Raw genomic sequence first — 24470 nt, 5'->3', positions numbered from 1 at the left:
TATGTACTAGGTTGGTGCAAAAGGAATTGTGGTTTTTGCATTGTTGGGATTTGCTGTTTGATACTAGAATACAGGCTTAAATAAATGTGGCTATGTTATACATCATTTTAATGGACATTTCACGCATCTTTTTCTGCAAATGACTTATTACTTGTTATTTATTTTATATTTATTTTAGACTATGGAGATGATGTTAGACAAAAAGCAAATTTGAGTGATTTTCTTATTCTAGTTCAAAATGGGTCATAAAGCAGTAGAAACAATTTTCAACATCAACAATGAATGCATTTGGCCCAGGAACTGCTAACAAACATACAGTGCAGTTGTAGCTTAAGAAGTTTGCAAAGGAGACGAGAGCCTTGAAGACGAGTAGTGTAGTGGCTGGCCATCAGAAGTTGACAACGACCAACTGAGAGCAATCATCTAAGCTGATCCTCTTACAACTACACAAGAAGTTGCCAAAATAACTCAATGTCAGCTATTTTATGGTCGTTGGGCATTTGAAGCAAATTGGAAAGATGCAAAAGCTCAATACATGGGTGTCTCAAGAGATGACCAAAAATTTAAAAAATAATAGTTTTGAAGTGTTGTCTTCTCTTATTCTACTCAATAACAACGAACCATTTCTCAATTGGATTGTTACATGCAATGAAAAGAGGATTTCATATGACAACCGGCTATGACCAGCTTAGTGTTTGGATCAAGAAAAAGCTCCAAAGCATTTCTCAAAGCCAAACTTTCACCAAATAAAGGTCATGGTCACTGTTTGATGGTCTGCTGCCAGTCTGATCCACTATAGCTTTCTGAATCCTGGCGAAACCAATACATCTGAGGAGTATACTTAGTAAATCGATGAGATGCCACGAAAACTGCAACGTTTGCATCTGACATTGGTCAACAGAAAAGGCCCAATTCTTCTCCTCGACGACACCTGGCTACACATCGCACAACCAATGCTTCAAAAGTCGGACGAATTGGGCTACGAAGTTTTGCCTCATTCCCTGACCTCTCGCCAACTGACTACCACTTCTTCAAACATTTTGACAACTTTCTGCAGGGAAAACACTTCCATCCCCAGCAGGTTGCAGAAAATGCCTTCCAAATGTTCATAGAATCCCAAAGCACGGATTTTTACACTACAGAAATAAACATATTTCTCATTGGAGAAATATAGAGAGAGAGAGAGAGAGAAAGAGAGATATCCTCTATTGCTATGGCCTTTAAAAAAAGATAAAAAATATCATATGTTTTTATCTAAATAGCATGCAGTTTAATGTACAATATGCCACTAATTTTTTGAAGAAGAATCAAAATAAAGGTACATTTCCATTTAAATACATCTTTGTTTTGTATTAATGATGAGATACTAAAAACATACCCTAAAATCAAGAAAATAAAATATTTCTTGAGACTTTATAGAATTATCAGTATTGATAAATGGGTCGTGTCTTCACTCTTACCCTTCACATGCTTGTCGTTTTATTTAAAGATTGATATTACATGTCATTGTCAAGCATTAAATTTTTCTCTAAGATTATATATGTAATATTTCTCTCTAAATATAAGATATATATCTTGAAAATGTGTGAACAGCTGAATAGTCTAGTATCTGTTAATAAGAATTATTGTTTGTCAAAAGTATGCTAACATTATCTAAAAACATATTAAAATCTAAAAAAATAGAAGATAACATGTGCTGACTGCTAATTTTAATGAAAACACCTCTAGGAACTTTATGTTATCCATTTAATGCTAATTAAATATTATAAAAGTGTGAATGAGACTTGTTACACAACTTGCTTAAATAAAAATATCTTAAATGCACGAACAGGAATTCAAACGTGAGTGAGCCTGATCTAAAGTATAACACAATATTATCTTCATAAAGCAAATCACTTAAAATAGAAATAGCTACGTTTTGTAGAGCTATAGACGGTTGTGGATTTATAGACTTCCTATTTTTCGTCCCCTAGACCCAGATTGTAAAAGCTCATGTGATTGGGTCAATCCTGTCTGAATAATGTCTCCTTTGATTAACCTAAATTCAATGAATTAGTAGCCGTACTTACTTCTGTAAAATTCCTTTTGCCATCACAAGTCACTGTAGTTGTATATCTTATCCATATTCAAGGGGAATATGAAGATCACTGGAGTCATGTTAGTATTCTGGCTCTAATAACTTCATTTTCTTTCTGAGCTGAAGTTTAAATTATGGATTTTTGCATTTCATATCTATTTGAAAAGTATCACAACATAATAATTTTTGTTATTTTATTATCCTACTGTCCTTTTCACCATTCCCTTTTGGTTGAAAATAGAGGCTATATGCTTAGGATAATCATCTGGACAGGAGAGTGACACAAGTTCCATGACATTTCAAGAAAGTCAGTTCTGTCAGGGATTATGGATGACACAAATGTCAAATGTTCACAAGGAGATTAGAAAGGAATTCTCTAGGACAGAATTTATTTATTTTCAAACGGATTTATCAAGTTTCTCTCGATTGGCTAATTCTGGTATTGTTTGAAAATAAGCCAGAATGAAATGAGGTTTTAAGAGTTGCATAGGTGTGAGGTTCCTCCTGAAAGAGATATAAGCCAGCCACAATAAGCAGTTTTGAATAAATCTTCTGGTGGTACATTTTTTATATCACTTGTATGTGACCGCTTAGCAACCTAAAATTTATAAAATCTCTAAAGTTGCAAAAAAACTGGATTGATATATGTTTTCCTCTAGAATTCCTTAGGAAGTCAGAAATCTACTCAAGGTAAAAAATGGAAATCCTGACCACACTATCAAAACATTTTCATATACTTTCAAGTAGTACTTTCTTCATACTAAAATAATTTTTTCTGTCCTTAAGCCAACAGGACCATTCTTTTTCTATCTTTAAGACATCAAGGACTTAGAAAAAAACCTATTAATAATAACTTCCAGTGCCTTGGTTTACTCAGTGTAGAATTAGAGAAGAGAATGGGTAAAGGTACTTAGAAAATACATATAAGAATCTAGAAGAGTGTAGCTAAAGGAAACGAGAAATTTGAGAAAATTTGTATTTTTTTATGTAGATCTTCAATTATTGGTTGACTATCAAATGAAGAAGTTAAGAACAAGACAGGTATATGTTCTACCCTCAACTATCATAAAAGAAAGAAAATGAGTCAACAGTAATGCAAAGTTTAAAAAAATTAAAAACCTTCCCTATAGCCATATAAACAATAGTCTTAATGTTAATCTCAAGTAGTAAGAAGCCTCAGTAGCCTACCCATTAAGTTGGGTAAAATGATCATGGCATGAGTTAATGAATTTATACTACTGCAATTTGTATTCCTCTCCTGAAATTTATACTATAATTAGACCAATTTTCAAATTCCCCACATATTTAAATATATAGAAAGTCATTATCCGTATTGCCTGACTTGATATACAATAATTTTTCCCAATTAGATATTTAAAATTGTTGTTTTCAAAGCATGCATGAGTCATTTAAAACATACACTCATTATTTCTTCATTAAAGCTATCAAATTTCCTTCTGGTCCTTGCTTTGACTACAACCTGCTTTTACTCTTCTGGCTGGCAAAACCAAAATTGGTGCAGGATTTTTCAATAAAGCAAAGACAGAGGGAATCAGATGCTTATCCATAAAACAACCAAGAAAAACAAGCTGCATACGCAGAAATACATTGCAGAGTCAATTTTCAGTCAAGCAGAACTGAGACAAAGCAGCCAGGTATGGCAGAGATCCCACTGAGGTGGTCCTATTTTAAGCAGAGCCCAGAGCTTGTGAATAGAGTCCATTATTTCTTCCTGTTTTAATTCAATAGAAAGTGAACAAAGCAGATTCCAATTCTATCAGCAAATTAGGTAGAGCTGACCAGAATGGATTTTGTACTGGCAACATAGGAGAGAGCAGGCAAATGGAATCTAGGAGAAAGTGATAGAAAACAAGAGATCCAAATTACTTTAAATTTTATTTTATTTTCCCATTTGATTAAAATAGATTTCAAAGTATTTCAAAGCGTCCAATTTAGACATTCTAAGATCATTTTGAAATTCTGCAGAAGCATGCAGGCCAGCAGTTCAAACTGCAAATCCAACCAGGAACAATAAAAGATTTTATAAAACATGTAGGTTGTCTAAATTCTAGCTCCTAGTATATTGCATAGCTGCCTAAACTATGTGTCAAAAATATTTCCATTTTCTAAATTCTATTTTACTTTACAAACAGTTTTTACAGAGTTTTTAAAACAAATTAAATTATTTCCAAAATGTGTGTGTGTGTGTGTGTGTGTGTGTGTGTGTGTGTGTGTGATGTGGCTTTTGTTCTTTGGAATTTTTTGGTGTTTCTCTGTAGTTACATCTTGAAATATTTTCCAAACTTAACATTATCATGTAAATATAGCTTTTAAAATTTAGTCTAATTACAACCCCATTTAAAAAATTATATCATTTAGACTTAAGAAAGGTTGAATATACTATACCCTTAAAAGTGAGGATTGAGTGGTGAGATGACACAGGTTCATTGGGTGGCATAGAAAGACCTAAAGCTTAGGCATCATCTGAAATAACACAACACAAAGGCACCTTTAACCTAACTCTGTGTAGCACAAGCCATAAGCACTGGTTCTGGTCAGTGACTCACACATTCATTCCTTTTTCCTCCCTTACTCTTTGCCTTTTTGCCAAAAACTGTAAGAGCTTGCCTTAGTCTTATGAATTAGAACATACTCATAAATCTAGACATAGATATACAAACAGATAAAAACAAAACAAAACACAGGTAAAGAGTATTAATTTTATTATATTTTATTATTGACACCCTGGGAAATAATAAAATAAAAAACTAATGGCTGAATAATTGCTGGCCAAACATTCAAGGGAATAATAAAAATAGGGTATCCTGGTGAAGTCAGTAGCTAGGTTATTGAATCTGGAATCAGTTTTCAATATTGCTTCATTTGCTTGTAATGCCACTGCACACTAGTTGCCCTTGAAGGAATAACAGACAAACATAAAATGTGCTTCATATGCTACCAAGGGAGATAAAGCTGATGAATAATGAGGAATTCAAAAAAGACCATGTTTTGGAAAGAGTTCTTAAAGAATACCTCACTAAAAACATGGCATTTGGTCAGAGAGCCATTGAAACATGAAACAAGAAAGGCTTGTCAGTGTCTGGAAGGAAGGAATCATAGAAAACAAAAGGGCAAGTTCAATGACTCTGACAGATAACAAGCTCGGTATAATTGCAGAATATCTAGAAAATTGTTAGTGTTGAGGATGGACACATAAGAAAAATAATAGTACAAGATATGGTAAAGGTAGATAGAAAATATATTATAAAATATATTTTATATTAATAAATATTCTTAGCACCATCATTTCTATTTAAATCAGAAGCTCTCAATATTGGGAAAATCATGGGTCACATAAATGTTGGAAAATATAACTTTGCCTGTCAGGGTACATTTCGTTATGGAAATTATAAATATATCTCCTGAATTCAATGTTCATAACTGAAAAATGTTTAGAAACTCAGATCAGATTTTCTATCTCTGTTTCCACATTTTAAAAATTATCCCTCCAACAATGTCCTTTTGTTTTTCTTGTAACCTTTTCTTATTTGTAAGATAACTGACTTTTTCTATAACTTCTTTGGACCTCAAACATATTTGTAAGATTTTATGTGATATTAATAAAATTTGTTTCAGTGATAGCATTATGGAAGGAAAGAAATATCTGAAAATGTCTTTAATTCAATTTATCTATTTTTACTTTTAATTATACTAATATATATTGGGAATTTAAATATTTTTTAAAAATACAAAATTACAACACAGAAGAATAGTACATAGAACTTCTATTTATCCATTATGCAGCTTACCTAGTTGTTAACACTTTATTATATTTTCTTTGTCATTTTCTCTATATATGTATGTAGGTATATTTGTATGTGTATATATGTTATGTTATGACCCATTTGAGAGTAACTGGCAGACATGAGGCCTCTTTACCATTAAATATTTATGTGCTTATTTCCTATAACAATGGCATTATTTGCATAAACACATTGCAGTTATTCATTGTACACAGTTAATTAGTAAGAAAACAGGGCAGTGATTTTAAAGATTGTCTCCCAAGTAGAGCCACTATACTATTCCCTCATTAATTGATTCAATTAATACATTTTTGGCAAGAATTTCACATAAGTGATGTTCGATTTCTCTCAGAATCATCAAGAATCACACAATTTTGAATTGTCACACTATTAGTAATGCTAATTTTGGTCATTTGCTTAAAGTTGTGTAGCTAGATTTTTCCACCGTAGTTTACTTTCATTTTCTTTTGCATTAGTGAGAGAGATTTTGAAATTGAGATGAGATAGTTCCCTTGACCCTTTTGCAGGTGGGAACTGTGCACTGGCTCTGGACCCAGCCAGCCAATTCGGCACTGGCAGGAATAAACCTCACTTACTTGTACCCGCTGGGCTCAACCCCTCCCGGGAGGGAGCACAGAGGTGAGCGGGTGCCGGGGCGGGGTGAGTGCTTTTGGGCTCCAGCCCCACAGCAGTGTCTAGGGGTGTGTTACAATTAATGCTCTTTTAGCTTTGCCATCCACGGATGGCTTAGGTGTTAAGCAGCTCAGTGAAGAGTCAGTGTGACAGCCTTTTTGGGTTCCTACACCCAGTCATCCCGAATTCTTGTCCGGCAACCGGGAAGAATCAGGTCACATGAATTATTTGAAAGGTGATGAATGTGGAGGATATTATTAAGTGGTGGAAGTGACTCTCAGTGGAAGGGGAGCTGGAAAGGGAATGATGCTGGAAGAAGGTGATCTTTCCCTGAAGCCCGAACATAGTCTCTGATGTCCAGCTGCCTCTTCTCCTCTCGATATTGAAACCCTTCTTCTTTTCTCTCCTTCTCTCCTGCATTGCTCTGCTGCTCTGCCAGTGGAGCTTGGGGTTTTTATGGGCACAGAGTAGGGGATGTGGGGGAGTTGGGGTTTTTATGGGCACAGAGTAGGGGATGTGGGGGAGTTGGGGTTTTTATGGGCACAGAGCAGGGGATGTGGGGGAGTTGGGGTTTTTATGGGCACAAGGTAGAGGGTGTGGCAGGTTAAAAGGCAACATTCAGGCAGGAAAACAGGGATGTGAAGTTCTCATTTAGGGCTTCGGATCCAGGCTTGAGGGTGAAACTCTTGCCAGGGACCCCGCCCTTTCTACCTAGCATTTCCCTGCCTCCTGTCCATAACAAAATGATATAAATATTAACATACTGACTTCCTCAAACTTCCACTCATTCATTATAGTATTCATTGATGCTTGCATGAACTAAGTATTTATACTATGGTAAATTTTGTTAAATTTTATTTTAGGTTCAGGGGCACATGTGCATGTTTGTTATACAGGTAAACTTGTGTCACAGTGGTTTGTTGTACATACTATTTCATTGCCCAGGTACTAACTCTGGTATCCTATAGTTATTGTTTCTGATCCTCTCCTTTCTCCCATGCTCCACCCTCAAGTAGGCCCCAGTGTCTGTTGTTTCCTTCCTTCTGTTCACGAGTTCTCATCATTTAGCTCCCACTTATAAGTAAGAACCTGCGATATTTGGGTCTCTATTTCTGTGTTAGTTTGCTAAGGATAATGGCCTCAAGTTCCATCCATGTTCTCACAAAATACATGATCTCATTTTTTATGGATGCATAGTATTCCATGGTGTGTATATATCACATTTTCTCTATCCAGTCTGTCACTGATGGGCGTTTAGGTTGATTCCATGTCTTTGTTATCGTGAATTGTGCTGCAATGAATATTCACATATATGTTTCTTTATGGTAGAATGATTTATATTTATCAGGGTATATTCCCAGTAATGGAATTGCTGGGTTGACTGGTAGTTTTATTTTCAGCTCTTTGAAGAATTACCACACTGTTTTCCACAGCTGGTGAACAAATTTACACACCCAGTAACATGTTCCCTTTTCTCCACAACCTCGACAGCATCTGTTATTTTTTGAATCTTTAATAATAGCTATTCTGACTGGTAGTGGATAGTATCTCATTGTGATTTTGATTTTCATTTCTGTAACGATAAGTTACATTGAGCTTTTCATCATATGCTTGTTGGCTACATGGATATCTTTTTATTGAATAGTGTCTGTTTATATCTTCTGCCCACTGTTTAATGGGGTTGTTTTTCTTTTTCTTATAAATTTGTTTAAGTCCCTTATAGATGCTAGATATAGAATGTTTTCAGATACATAGTTTGCAAATATTTTCTCCCATTCTGTAGGTTGTCTGTTTACTCTGTTGATAGTATTTTGCTGCACAGACACTCTTAAATTTAATTAAATCACATTTGTAAATTTTTGCTTTTGTTGCAAGTACTTTTTGCATCTTCATCATGAAAACTAAAAAGGAATTAAAAACTTAAATTTAAAATCCAAAACTATAAAAACCCTGGAAGACAACCTAGGTGATTTTTTTAAAAATTACTCATATTATCTTCTATATTTACTAGTTGCCCTTCTACTGTAACGAAGAACTTTTTCTTTCCTCTTGTTAATTAATTCATTCATAGTAGTATGAAATCAAGAATTCCTATCATAATAGATTACATGCCATTATCATGATATATTTTAATGCTAAATCACCATAGATTTGGTCAATGGGAGATCCTTCAAGCTATCTCCTGTGTCTCTCTTACATACCCATATGAGTCTTGAACATTTTCTTACTTTTTAGCATAGTCTATCACAGGCATTTCCATACTTTAGGCACAAAATATTGCAGCTTCATCTTTGTTTTCTCTGTCCCATTCCTTGAGGAGCCCAGTTTTTGTTTTTTTTTTTTAGTGGAAATGAAACCAACCTAATAATCCTATAGATAGTTTTTTTGACAAACATAGAAATCGACACTTCTGGTCTTAAAGCTTGAGGGTTACATTGGTTTTATGAGTCCCTTCCATAGGAAATGACCTTCAGTTCTCTCAAAAAGCATCAAAGAATTGAAACTTATCCGATCACCACATTCGGACGATGAGATGCAGGACCCCTCATTAATCATGATTGCTTCCTTGCCCCTCCCTAGTTTCTATTTTCATATACATTATTACATTTCTTCTCTGCTATGTAAACCTCTATTTTTATTTGTTCAGGTAGATGGATTTGAGATTGAGCTTCCATCTCCTTGGCTGCCACACCTGATTAAAGCTTTCTGTCTCAGCAATACTCATTGTTTCAGTCATTGTCTTTCTGTGGGGCAATTCTGTAGTGGCGAGTAGTGGACCTAGCCCACACCCCTGGTGTTTCGGTAACAGAAATGTTAACTCAGATTAGATATTGCCCTGAGGTATTGCCATTGCTCCTAAGGTTTCATTGTTTCTGAGCCTTCTTATTAGACAGAGCTAAGGAAAAACTTACATATCCATCCATCCATCCATACACACGTTTGTATATCTGTATCTTCATGCCCAACTATCTACCCACCCAGCTACTACTTACCTATCCATCTAGCTTATAAGCAATATATTCAACACCCCAGAGTTCATTCTATTTTTCTACTTTACCATATGTGTAACTTTCTTCTCTGTTTATTGAAAACCTGACTCCCATTATTCTCATTATACTTTTTTTAAAAGCTGCAAAAAAACTTTCCTTAATATTTCTTTATAGCTTTCCTTTTTCTTTTAAGAATATACAACCAAACATTTCCATTCAAGATATTTGGACTAGTTTTTCTTTCTTATTTTGGTATGCATGTGTTAATCTTTTCAAATAATATTTAAAAATGGTATTTATTTTTTTCTGCTTGTATCAAATTTAGGATTTTCTCCATTTTTATTGATTTTTCAGGTATTATAGTAAAAGTCAAAATTATCCAAAAACGACACAGATCATGCTTGTGTCTATAACAAAGTAACAGAAACAAAATTTATCTTCATTTGCTAAGCAACAAGAATCCTGGTCAAAATACATGAAAGAACAGTTTTTGGACATTAGAAAATAGAAAGTGCAGGACAGTGACATCTGAGAAAAAGGAGATAGATGAGGTGATCCTTATGCTAACTTCCAGGATACAACGCAGACTGAGTCTAGTAGTTAGACTGAGTTAAGGAGATGTAACTGGGTGTTTGAGAATACTGTCAGCTAGAATATGTGGGACAAAATAACGAAGAGAAAACTTCCCAGATAGGTCATATTTTCCTGCTTCCTGCTTCCTGATTTTATCTAGTCGGGTGCTCAAAATACTGCATTTCTATACATATACACATATAGGCTTTGTTCTGAGAAGCAGTTAAATTACTTGAAAATAGTTATATCTTTCAGGTCTTACTTTTGAGATTTGTTAAGCAGGACCAGTCTATGACCAATTATTCTCTATTTCTGAGGAAAGTCCTTTTTGAATACTTTACCACTAGAAAATTGATCATTGAAACATATGGCTGGTGAGATAGGTAATTTTCAAGGTCCTCTGTGAGCAATGGATATTGTTACTTCTAATCTTTTTAATGGCTCTTTCTTCAGCCTCCAATGGTTTCCTTACATGCATGTGCTGATCGTCAGTTAACTAAATACAAAAGTGGGACCCTATGCAGACCTCTGAGGTTCATTCTCTGAATAAGCTCTGTCTCTGGTACTCTTGTCTCAATAATTTGGGCTCCCTTGTTTCTCTGGATTCCCAGCTCTGTTCTCCCACATTCGCTAGGCTTCAGTTGGGCTCCCCTACCCTGCACCATAACTGGACACTCTATAAAGTGGGTCTATTCCAGTGTTCTCTTCATTTGTTCTCCATCACACAGGTATCACTGTCTTTTGTTGCCTAATGTGCAGTGTCTTGCTTTCTGTTGTGTTTTGTTTGCTTTTTGGTTGTTTTGGAAGGAAGAGTCCATCCAGTCCTTTTTAGTTCACCAGCTTATGTGCCATCTGGCATCATCTGCCTCAAGTAATCCAATGTTAGGATCTGGTTTCTCCCTGAAATCTCCAGTTTCCGCATTTCAGGTTAGTTGTTTTTCCTGTGATCTCCAATTTCTGATTGGTACTGGAAAGTCATTAAATTGAAATTTTCCCAGTGGGGAAAACTCTTCCTAGCTTTCTACATTTAATAATTGAAAACACAAATCTCTAATCATTTTTTTTCTTAGATAGGAATATCAAAACAACTGTTAAATGAAAAAAAATAGTGATTTCTTTAAAAAGATAATATTCTTTCTCTCTGTTCTCCTGGAGAAAAACAAGGTATCTAACACTGGCTAAATCCATCCTCTTATTCTCACATCTTAGAAAAGTACTGTAGAGCTAATAGAAATTCAAAAAAAGTTAGTTATGCCAGTAAGTCATGCAAAGTGCTTAATTTGTTCCAATTGCAAATAACTCAGAGTGTGACAGCATTTCCACAGGTATCATGTCAGCCCAAGATAAAGATATTTGCCTTTTAATTTAATGGGCTGCTGGAGTATATTAAACTTTGCAATATGCCAGCTTATTCCATTTAGTGAATAATTATTTTAAAGGATTTTTTTTCTTGAGAATAATAAAAACAATATTAACACTATTAAGTACTATTTTTAAAATGTTATTTTAGAACAACTACTTCAAGGCCAATATAAAAGGCAAGGGTTAAACTGGTTATGAATAGTAGAACAGCAATTCCTATTATGCAATTGTCTCCCACTCCTTCTAATTAAATTGCCAGGAAGATAAAAGAAAATGTAAAAGCAGATTTGTAGCATCCTTGGAAACTTCATTGACAACCACATGATAATTCTCAGAAAAAATTTCTTTAACTCCAATGTCAGTGTACTTGGGTTAATATATATGTAATCTCCAAATATTATTATATAAAAATCAGATGTATATCTGGGTCCATTTTACTATAGTCATTGAGAAATAATTAAAAAAAAAAAAAAGGCCGTGCCTGTAATCCTAGCACTTTGAGAGGCAGAGGTGGGTGGATCACCTGAGCTCAGGAGTTTGAGACCAGCCAGAGCAACATGGTGAAACCCTGTCTCTACAAAATATACAAAAATTATCCAGGCATGGTGGTGCAGGCCTGTGGTTCCAGTCACTCTGGAAGCTGAGGTGGGAGGATTGCTTGAGCCTGAGAGGCACAGGTTGCAGTGAACAGAGAGAGCTTGTCACTGAACTCCAGCTTGGGCAACAGAGTGAGAGCCTGTCTCAAGATAGAAAAAAAGAAAAGAAAAAAAGAAATAGTAAAATTTATATTATATGTAAGTGGAAATGTTACTTGGCCCATTTAATATGTTTTTGTGCGTTCACTTTTAAAATAGAGAAACATTCAATTATATGTAATTAATAAAACAGTACTATTCTTTTGCCTTTTAGTTTTCTTTTAGTGATAGGGTCTTGTTCTGTTGATCAGGTTGTCATGCAGTGGCATAATCATAGTTCACTGCAGCCTCCAACTCCTGGACTCAAGCAATTCCCTCACCTCAGCCTCCTGAGTGACCAGGACTATGTGTGCACATCACCATGCCCAGCATTTTTTTTTTTTCATTTTTTAGTAGAAACAGGGTCTCATATGTTGCTGAGGCCTATCTTGAACTCCTGGCCTCAAGAGATCCTCCTGCCTCAGTCTCCTAAGGCACTGGGATTAAAGGTATGAGCCACTGGGCCCAGCCTATTTTTCTTCTAATATGATAAATTTATGAATCATAAAAATATAATATCTCATATACAATCATATGAATTATATGTGTCTAAATACTTTATTTCAACTAAATATATGCTTATTATAAACTTAGTAGTGATAAGGCTGTTCTTTTGTTTTAATTCATTTGTTGTAATTCTTTGGTTATCATGCTTTTTGCTACAAGTGCATTTTGTAGTTTTAATCAAAAACAGTTGTTTTGCAATGCTCATTTATCTTATTGTTCTTTGTTTTTTAAATATTGTCTTTGGCTGATTTCTTAATATTTAAGTAGCTAATTCACAGTCACCTTTCTTTTTCTTTTACTGATTTCATGGTGTTTCCGTGCTGTAATTGTAGAGGTGAATCAATTTTACTGAGATAGACAGTAGTTAAACAGAATAAGTGAAGCAATGAAAAAGGCCTCCAGGTCTTTCAAATAGTTTTTCCAACATGTGTTACAGTAATTTATAGAGCAATATTAGCAGGCTTTAAATGGCAAATACAGCATTTCATCAGCTTTCCATTTTAATATTTTTATGTGTGATGGAATTTGCTTTCATACTGTGTTCTTGTTATAGCCTTTATTTTCTGTTTTTCTCATTTCTTTAATGTGATTATGCAGATTTCAAAACTCACCAAAGGAAAATGCAGAAAAAGAGTGCTTAAGAATCGTGCAAACTATAGGCCAAGAAAGAGTATTTTCTAGCTTGATACTTCCTCTGTAAGGAAAATATCATTAAAATAACTTCGTTAATTTTGAATATTTTGAAAGTTTAAATAATTTATTAAAGTATTATTAAACTTCAGATCTCTTATGAAATGGACTGTCTTCCCTATTTTCTTGTATCTCTCCATAAAATTTTTACTGACTAGTTACTGGAATACTTTCTTTTTTTGTAAAATCAATTTTAAAAATCAATTTTTTGTAAAATCAATTTGAAAAAAGCATTTTTTTCAAAAATATAGTCTTGCTCTGTCACCCAAGCTAGAGTGTAGTGGTGCAAACATGGCTCCCCATATCCTCGACCTCCTGGGCTGAAGCAACCCTCCCACCTCAGCCTCCCGAGTAGCTAGGACTACAGGTGCACACCACATGCCCAGATAATTTTTTTGGATGGGTAGAGACAGGGTTTTACCATGTTGCCCAAGGTAAGACCATTCTTTATTAGATGAAATTTTATATTAAAAAAGCATTTTGTGTTTTTATCTTAATTCTAATTTAGAATCATGATTCTGCTATGGTTGAGGAGAGTTACTTAGAACAAATGAACTTATCTGAAGCAAGCTTAGTTTCTTTAGATTCCAAATATAGATGATAAAATCAACTGCAATGGATGAGGCAAATTAAATGAGTTAGTGTATGTTAGGGCCCAGCATTATACTTTGAATGCTATAGTTCAAGAAAAATTACTTATTCATCCCTCTTCTCAATTTTTTTCTCCATGATTTTGCACGATATAAAAATCCAGGCTCATATTTTCAGTGAGAAAAAAAAACAAACTGGTCATTCTTTCTCCTCTTATGGTCCGTTTGATTCAGTCTATTCAAAAGTGTCCATTGCAATGCCTTTGTTGACCGTGCATGCTTTTCCTGGTATGTCCTTATCCTTCAATGAAATCCCGATCCCTTCCAAGTTCATGTTTCCTCCATGAATCATTTTTAGTACCTTGAAATGCCTATCAGCAAATTTAGAGTTTATTGCAACACAGGTTTTTAACAGGTGAGTCATTTTACCTTATATCATAGTAGTTAATTTTTAATATGCATATTTTATATTAAAGATAGTACATCAATAATAAGTTTTGTTAAAAGAGCAGTTAAGTGACTGATTTATTTTAATACTTTAGTGTCTTGTAGGTCTATTCACTGCTAAGTGGATAAGGCCTTTATTTTCAGTACTTATTGCTCTGCACAAAACCATTTCTTTATCTTCTACATTATAGGATGCTTTCACTCCTTAAGAGCAACAGTTTGAATTATAGTATAGTTTAAGTCATCGGATGCAAAATAAATCTTAGTAACCACAAATTTTAGAAGGGACAATAGGGAATAGGCGGTCAATCTTCCCAACGTTCCAGAGTGGGACGATAATGATATGCCTTCCATTCTGCCCCAGGAAAACTACAAAACATGTTGGCTTACATTCCGGTACTTACCAAGAGGCAAGGCATGGCAACTGATGAATAATTGCAGCTTGTTTTCTGTACATGTACAGTAGTATGCAAGTGTATAGTCAAGTTATTTCATACTAACTTTAGAATTATATATGACTTTTTGATCAGGAAACATGAATTTAATTGTTCATTCATTCACTGTCTTCTGAAATTCTCTAACAATGTATTTATATTCATCTGGTTTTTGTTTTTTAATCTACCCCAATGCTACCTCAAATTCATCTTTTTCAGATCTGTGAAAAAGATAGAAGAAATCTAATTATCATCACTAATGGTTTTCATCATTCTTTTCTTTTCTATTACTTTTTTATCCTTTTCTAGACATTTCCTATTAAATCACTCTGCACACCCAGATCACCCAGATTTCCTATGTCTCTCTATAGGAAATCACTGTATTTCAGATTTGTTACTCAAAACTCTCTAATTTTTAAATAAATAATGTCTTAGTTTAGGCTACCCAGAAGCAGATCTTAGGTCGAATTTTATTAAACATGTTTTGTTTTTTCTTTTTTTGCAGGGTACAGGGAAAGTGATTCAAGGAAAAATCAATGGGATAGTGGGGAAGAATGACAAGGAACAGAAAGAAGCCAGCTCAGGGATATTATTAGAGCCTAATACAGGGAGGAACTCTGGGAGAAATAAACTTACCTTGAAGTTAAGCCAATCAAGGTACCGGAAGTTGATTTATGTGTTCATTCACTCCCACCGGTCATTAGTTGAACATTACTTCTAAGGGCAATATCTGTTTAAAACTTTTGACTTGTTTTGATTAAAAATAAGAGACTGGGCATGGTGGCAGTATAATCCTAGTGATTTGGGAGGCCAAGGAAGGAGAATCTCTTGAGGCCAGGAATTTGAGGCTGCAGTGAACTCTGGTTGCCACTGTACTCCAGCCTGTGTGACAGAGTAAGAACCTGTCTCTAAAAGAAAAAAAAAGTAAAAAAGAAAGTAAGAAAATAAGTGGGTTCCTGTGGCAAAAAAATTTTAAAGTTTTCTCAGACAGAGAATGTAAATGTTCTCTTAGCAACCTTCATTGTAAAAATATGAAGGCAGAGGGCGTATGGACAGGGCAACAGCATTTGTTATAATATCTGTTTGCTACTTACTGATCATGTGGCATATACAAAATCTTCAAACTTTTTAGATTATAAACAATAAACAAGACATAAATATTGAAGGGTTAATTGACAATATTGAATACTATAAAGATTTTCATAAAAAAGACATGCATCAGTATAAAATAAAATGTACAGATAAATTTTTTATGTTCAAAGATGAGACATTATAGGTGAAAAAAGTAGTAAAAGTAAGAAAATGTAAGATAACATTTGAATAAAGTGTTGAATTTAGGTAGATAAGTGTTTCTCAATCTCTACAATACTGACATATGGGCTGAATAACACTTTATAGTGAGGGATATCCAGTGCTTAGTAGAATAATTAGCAGCATCCTCAGCATTTACCCACAATTTACTGCCAACTGAGTTAGCAGAAAATATCCTGATTTTGGTCCTAGGCTGAAAGTATGTGAAAAAATAAGCAAAAATATAAAAATAAAGGAATTTTTTAAAACAATTTAAGGTGTCTTAAACAAGTGAAACTGCAAACTTTATACTTTTGGACAAAAATGGACATGAACACGATTTGCTTTTGTGAGATCATTTTAGTTCAGAATGATTTACGCTGTAAATGTATTTTGAATCTGACTATTACACTGTCTTCTTTAAATAGGTTAAATTATTTGCCCTTTTTTTTCCATATTGGAAGGTGACACCATCACTTCTGTGTTTCATTGTGTTTCATTACATACTTACAGGTTTTTTGGTTGAAGGATTTAGTACTGAGCCAAATTTAGGTCACATATGAAAAATATTCCACAGGGAAGAAAACATCCTAAAATCCCGTTTGTAATAAAATTTACATTTTGAACATTTCATTTTTATTTGCTACCATGTAACTTGCTACAGATGTTTTTGTACCAGAAATTATAATATGAAGCATAATTTTATATTTCAGTATAATTCGCTTTTATAAATCTATTGGAAAGAAACTGTGCTAAAACTGAATACAACTCTAACAAACAAAACTGTATTTATGTGAATTTAAACATCAGTTTTTGAAACATGTCCAAAAATACAAAAGACATTATCATAATATGATAGTCAACTATCAAAACTACTACATTCAAGAATAAATTGAGAAAAAAAACTTAGAAAAATAGTTAATATTTAGAAGAATATGTGAGAGAAATACTTTTGTTCTAATAACATATGAAACTATTATATACAGGTGCTTCTCAACTTACAGTGGGTATCATCCCAATGATAGTTATGGATATCAAATGCCTAGGCAAATAAGGATAGGTACCTGGTGAAACCCCACCTCCAAGCCAAAGTCTAAAGATGGAAATCCAAGCTACAAGTTAAATCCTCGGACTGGATTGAGAACTTGTCTTCCTGTTTGGCACACTTTCTTCTAATTGATCCCAACCCTTCACCTATTTTACATGTACCTACCCTTTCCTAATCTTTTTTCTACACTGTTGTGCTCACCGTTGAGTGATGCCTTCACTTTAATCTTTTTTTCATTCTCACAAACCAATCAGCACACATTCCCCATCCTATGCCTATAAAGACCCTAGATTCAGCTGGTAGAGGAGAGAGATGGCCTGATTTAGAGGAAGAGACAACCTGAATTTGAGGAAGATAACCTGCCCTTCCCATTGCCTCTTCAGCTTCCCTCTCTGCTGAGAACTGTTTTCATCATTCCATAAAATTCCCTACCTTCACCATCCTTATATCATTCATGTGACCTCACTATTCTTGAATGCTGGACAAGAGCTCAGGACCATTGAGCACAGGTTCCCAGAAAGGCTTTCATACCCGCCCTTTGTCCTTGCCATCAGAGGGCAGCTGCCCCACTTGATGAGGCAAGGGGCCAACTGAGCTGCTAACAGGCTGCCATATGCAGATGGTGGAACTAAAGGAGGACTGTAACACCCCTTCTGGGGCTTCGGTGTGGCGGCACCCTCACCTAGGCACTGCCACATTCCCCTTGAGGCAACATGCCTGGTCTGGCCACGGGTCCCACACGGAGCTTCCTCCTATGTTGGCGCCTGGAGTGGGTGGCCAGATCTCACACTCGCTCATTCATGTGTTCCCTCCTGCAAGGGGTTGAGTACAGCAGGCCAAGTAGATGGGGTGCCCCTTCCACGGGTTCAGCGAAGGGGCTGAGAAAAATCCTGCATCACCAATAAACCCATTCTAAGTTGAAAATCTCATAAGTTGCAAATGTACTGAATACACTTATCCCATGAAAAATCATTGCTTAGCTTAACTTACCATAAATGTGCTCAGAACACTTACATTAACAAAGAGTTGGGCAACATAATATGAGAAACCCTATTTTATAACAAATTGTTGAATAATTCATATAATTTATGAATATGGTACTGAAAGTGAAAAACAGAACAATTATATGGATATTCAAAGAACGGTTTTTAATAAATATGTGTCACTTTGGCACTATCATACAGTTGAAAAATTTTAAGTAAAAGCATCATAAGCCTGGGACTTGCTCATTTCATTTTAATATTTGTATATTCCAGCCCCTAATGTTCTTTCTTCAAAAGAAGCTAAAAAGTAATATAGAAATAATGTTGTGTTTGTTCAGAGAAAATTGCTAAATCCATGAAACTGAAAACTTCAACTCTTATAAAAAGAAATCTTACATGGAAATCTTTTACAATTTGAAATATAATTTATTGTTTAGTTTATTTTATAATGACAAGAAATCATGATAGATTCCTTGAATTTCTATTTACTTTTATTTGCTTTAAAGAAAAGGTTTTTGGAGACAGAGTCTTATTCTGTCGCCCAGTGTATTAGTCTGTTTTCATGCTGCTGATAAGACATACCCGAGATTGAGCAATTCACAAAAGAAAGAGGTTTAATGGACTTACAGTTCTGCATGGCTGGGGAGGCCTCACAATCATGATAGAAGGCAAGGAGGAGCAAGTCATGACTTACATGGATGGCCACAGGCAAAAAGAGCCAAGAGAAAGGGGTTTCTCCTTATAAAACCATCATATCTTGTGAGACTTATTCACTACCACCATGAGAACAGTATGAAAGAAACTGGCCTCATGATTTGATATTCTCCCATTGAGTCCCTCCCACAACACTTGGGAATCATGGGAGTATGATTAAAAATGAGATTTAGGTGGGAACACAGAGCCAAAACATATCATTCCACCCCTGGTCCCTCCCAAATCTCATGGTCCTCATATTTCAAAACTAATCATGCCTCACCAACAGTCCCCCAAAGTCTTAACTTATTTCAGCGTTAACTCAAAAGTCCACAATCCAAAGTCTCATCTGAGACAAGGCAAGTCCCTTCCACTCATGAGCCTGTAAAATCCAAGCAAGTTAGTTATTTCCTAGATACGGGGGTGGGGGGGTGGGGGGAGGGTACAGGCATTGGGTAAATACAGCTATTCCAAATGGGAGGAATTGGCCAAAACAAAGAGGGTACAGGCCCCATGCAAGTCCAAAATCCAGTGAGGCAGTCAAATCTTAAAACTCCAAAGTGATCTCCTTTGACTCCATGTCCCACATCCAAGTCATGCTGATGCAAGAGGGGGGTTCCCATGGTCTTGGGCAGCTCCACCACTGTGGCTTTGCAGGGCATAGCCTCTCTCCTGGCTGCTTTCACAGGATGGTATGGAGTGTCTGTGGTTATTCCAGGTACATGATGCAAGCTGTCAGTGGATCTATCATTCAGGGGTCTGGAGGACAGTGGCTGGCCCTCTTCTCACAGTTCTACTAGGTACAGCCCCAGTAGGGACTCTGTATGGGGGCTCTTGATGCCACATTTCCCTTCTGCACTGCCCTAGCCAAGGTTCTCCATGAGGGCCCTGCCCCTGCAGCAAACTTCTGCCTGGCCATCCAGGCATTATCATATATTCTCTGAAATCAGGGTGGAGGTTACCAAACCTCACTTCCTGACTTCTTTTTTTATTTATTTTTTTTGGTTTCTACAAAATGTTATTTATTTATTTATTTATTTATTTATTTATTTATTTATTTTATTTTTTATTTTATTATTATTACACTTTAAGTTTTAGGGTACATGTGCACAATGTGCAGGTTAGTTACATATGCATACATGTGCCATGCTGGTGTGCTGCACCCATTAACTCGTCATTTAGCATTAGGTATATCTCCTAATGCTATCCCTCCCCCCTCCCCCAACCCCACAACAGTCCGCAGAGTGTGATGTTCCCCTTCCTGTGTCCATGTGTTCTCATTGTTCAATTCCCACCTATGAGTGAGAACATGCGGTGTTTGGTTTTTTGTCCTTGAGATAGTTTACTGAGAATGATGATTTCCAATTTCATCCATGTCCCTACAAAGGACATGAACTCATCATTTTTTATGGCTGCATGGTATTCCATGGTGTATATGTGCCACATTTTCTTAATCCAGTCTATCATTGTTGGACATTTGGGTTGGTTCCATGTCTTTGCTATTGTGAATAGTGCCGCAATAAACATACGTGTGCATGTGTCATTATAGCAGCATGATTTATAATCCTTTGGGTATATATCCGGTAATGGGATGGCTGGGTCAAATGGTATTTCTAGTTCTAGATCCCTGAGGAATCGCTACACTGACTTCCACAATGGTTGAACTAGTTTACAGCCCCACTAACAGTGTAAAAGTGTTCCTATTTCTCCACATCCTCTCCAGCACTTGTTGTTTCCTGACTTTTTAATGAATGCCATTCTAACTGATGTGAGATGGTATCTCATTGTGGTTTTGATTTGCATTTCTCTGATGGCCAGTGATGGTGAGCATTTTTTCGTGTGTTTTTTGGCTGCATAAATGTCTTCTTTTGAGAAGTGTCTGTTCATGTCCTTCACCCACTTTTGGATGGGGTTGTTTGTTTTTTTCTTGTAAATTTGTTTGAGTTCATTGTAGATTCTGGATATTAGCCCTTTGTCAGATGAGTAGGTTGCAAAAATTTTCTCCCATTTTGTAGGTTGCCTGTTCACTCTGATGGTAGTTTCTTTTGCTGTGCAGAAGCTCTTTAGTTTAACTAGATCCCATTTGTCAATTTTGGCTTTTGTTGCCATTGCTTTTGGTGTTTTAGACATGAAGTCCTTGCCCATGCCTGTGTCCTGAATGGTAATGCCTAGGTTTTCTTCTAGGGTTTTTATGGTTTTAGGTCTAACGTTTAAGTCTTTAATCCATCTTGAATTAATCTTTGTATAAGGTGTAAGGAAGGGATCCAGTTTCAGCTTTCTACATATGGCTAGCCAGTTTTCCCAGCACCATTTATTAAATAGGGAATCCTTTCCCCATTGCTTGTTTTTCTCAGGTTTGTCAAAGATCAGATAGTTGTAGGTATGCGGCGTTATTTCTGAGGGCTCTGTTCTGTTCCATTGATCTATATCTCTGTTTTGGTACCAGTACCATGCTGTTTTGGTTACTGTAGCCTTGTAGTATAGTTTGAAGTCAGGTAGCATGATGCCTCCGGCTTCGTTCTTTTGGCTTAGGATTGACTTTGTGATGCGGACTCTTTTTTGGTTCCATATGAACTTTAAAGTAGTTTTTTCCAATTCTGTGAAGAAAGTCATTGGTAGCTTGATGGGGATGACATTGAATCTATCAATTACCTTGGGCAGTATGGCCATTTTCACGATATTGATTCTTCCTACCCATGAGCATGGAATGTTCTTCCATTTCTTTGTATCCTCTTTTATTGCATTGAGCAGTGGTTTGTAGTTCTCCTTGAAGAGGTCCTTCACGTCCCTTGTAAGTTGGATTCCTAGGTATTTTAGTCTCTTTGAAGCAATTGTGAATGGGAGTTCACTCATGATTTGGCTCTCTGTTTGTCTGTTATTGGTGTATAAGAATGCTTGTGATTTTTGCACATTGATTTTGTATCCTGAGACTTTGCTGAAGTTGCTTATCAGCTTGAGGAGATTTTGGGCTGAGATGATGGGGTTTTCTAGATATACAATCATGTCATCTGCAAACAGGGACAATTTGACTTCCTCTTTTCCTAATTGAGTACCCTTTATTTCCTTCTCCTGCCTAATTGCCCTGGCCAGAACTTCCAACACTATGTTGAATAGGAGTGGTGAGAGAGGGCATCCCTGTCTTGTGCCAGTTTTCAAAGGGAATGCTTCCAGTTTTTGCCCATTCAGTATGATATTGGCTGTGGGTTTGTCATAGATAGCACTTATTATTTTGAGATACGTCCCATCAATACCTAATGTATTGAGAGTTTTTAGCATGAAGGGTTGTTGAATTTTGTCAAAGGCCTTTTCTGCGTCTATTGAGATAATCATGTGGTTTTTGTCTTTGGTTTTGTTTATATGCTGGATTACATTTACTGATTTGCATATATTGAACCAGCCTTGCATCCCCGGGATGAAGCCCACTTGATCATGATGGATAAGCTTTTTGACGTGCTGCTGGATTCGGTTTGCCAGTATTTTATTGAGGATTTTTGCATCAATGTTCATCAAGGATATTGGTCTAAAATTCTCTTTTTTGGTTGTGTCTCTGCCCGGCTTTGGTATCAGGATGATGCTGGCCTCATAAAATGAGTTAGGGAGGATTCCTTCTTTTCCTATTGATTGGAATAGTTTCAGAAGGAATGGTACCAGTTCCTCCTTGTACCTCTGGTAGAATTCGGCTGTGAATCCATCTGGTCCTGGACTCTTCTTGGTTGGTAAGGTATTGATTGTTGCCACAACTTCAGAGCCTGTTATTGGACTATTCAGAGATTCAACTTCTTCCTGGTTTAGTCTTGGGAGGGCATATGTGTCCAGGAATTTATCCATTTCTTCTAGATTTTCTAGTTTATTTGCGTAGAGGGGTTTGTAGTATTCTCTGATGGTAGTTTGTATTTCTGTGGGATTGGTGGTGATATCCCCTTTATCATTTTTTATTGTGTCTATTTGATTCTTCTCTCTTTTCTTATTAGTCTTGCTAGTGGTCTATCAGTTTTGTTGATCCTTTCAAAAAACCAGCTCCTGGATTCATTAATTTTTTGAACGGTTTTTCTTGACTTCTGTGCACCCGCAGCCTCAACACCATGTGGATGATGCCAAGGCTTGGGGCTTGCACGTTCTATAGCCACAACGATACCTTGAGCTATACCTGAGCTATACCTTGGCCCGTTTAGTCATGGCTGGAGTGGTTGGGACAGGCTATCAAGTGTCCGGACTGCATACAGCATGGGGACCCTAGGCCCAGCCCATGAAATTTTGTTTCCTCCTCGGCCTCCAGACCTGCAATTGGCAGGGCTGCTGTTAAAGCCTCTGACATGCCCAGGAGACATTTTCACCATTGTCTTGGAGATTAACATTCGCCTCCTCTTCACTTATGGAAATTTCTGCAGCTGGCTTGAATTTCTCCTCAGAAAATGGGATTTTCTTTTCTATCACATTGTCAGCCTGCAAATTTCCAAACTTTTATGCCCTGCTTCCATTATAAAACTGAATGCCTTTAGCAGCACCCAAGTTACCTCTCAGATGCTTTGCTGCTTATAAATTTCTTCTGCTAGGTACCCTAAATTATCTCTCTCAAGTTCAAAGTTCCACAAATCTCTAGAGCAGGGGCAAAATGCCACCAGTCTCTTTGCTAAAACATAACAGGAGTCACCTTTGCTCCAGTTCCCAGCAAGTTCCTCATCTCCATCTGAGATCACCTCAGCCTGGATTTCCTTGTCCATATCATTATCAGCATTTTGGTAAAAGCCATTCAACAAGTCTCCAGGGACTTCCAAACTTTCCCAAATTTTTCTCTCTTCTTCTGAGCCCTCCAAACTGTTCCAATTTCTGCCTGTTACCCATTGTCAAATTTGCTTCCACTTTTTTGGGTATCTTTTCAGCAGCACCCTACTCCACCAGTACCAATTAACTGTATTAGTCTGTTTTCAGGATGCTGATAAGACATACCTGAGACTGGGCAATTCAGAAAAGGAAGAGGCTTAGTGGACTTACACTTCCACATGGCTGGGGAGGCCTCACAATCATGAAACAAGGCAAGGAGGAGCAAGTCACATCTTACTTGGATGGCAGCAGGCAAAAAGAGCCAAGTGAAAAAACTATCCGATCTTGTGAGACTTATTCACCACCGTGAGAACAGTTATGGGAGAAACTGCCCTTGTGATTCAATTTAATATCTCACCAGACAATCACAATTATCTTTCACCAGATAATTGTGGGGATTATGGGAGTACAATTAAAGATGGATTTTGGGTGGAGACACAGAGTCAAACCATATCACTCCAGCTGGAGTACAGTGGAACATTCATAGCTCACTGAAGCCTCAAACTCTTGGGCTCAAGCAATCCTCTTGCTTCAGCCTCTTGAGTAGCTGGGACTACAAGTGCACCACCACACCCAGCTTACTATCTGAAATGTAATTTAGTATTTTCCTTATTTCACAACACAAGAAATCATTATAGACACTCTGAATTTCTGAAATGAAAACACTCATTAGAGGATTCACATCAATTTGTTTATGTTTGAAATAAGGCAAATGAAGTCTCAAACAATTGTTCCCAAAGTCAGAAGAATAATTAATAGCACATCTGCACTGGAAATCATGGCTTCTGATTGAAC

This window comes from Pan paniscus, chromosome 4, assembly GCF_029289425.2.
Source record: "Pan paniscus chromosome 4, NHGRI_mPanPan1-v2.0_pri, whole genome shotgun sequence".
Lineage (NCBI taxonomy): Eukaryota > Metazoa > Chordata > Mammalia > Primates > Hominidae > Pan > Pan paniscus.
Note: the sequence above shows the minus strand (reverse complement) of the source record.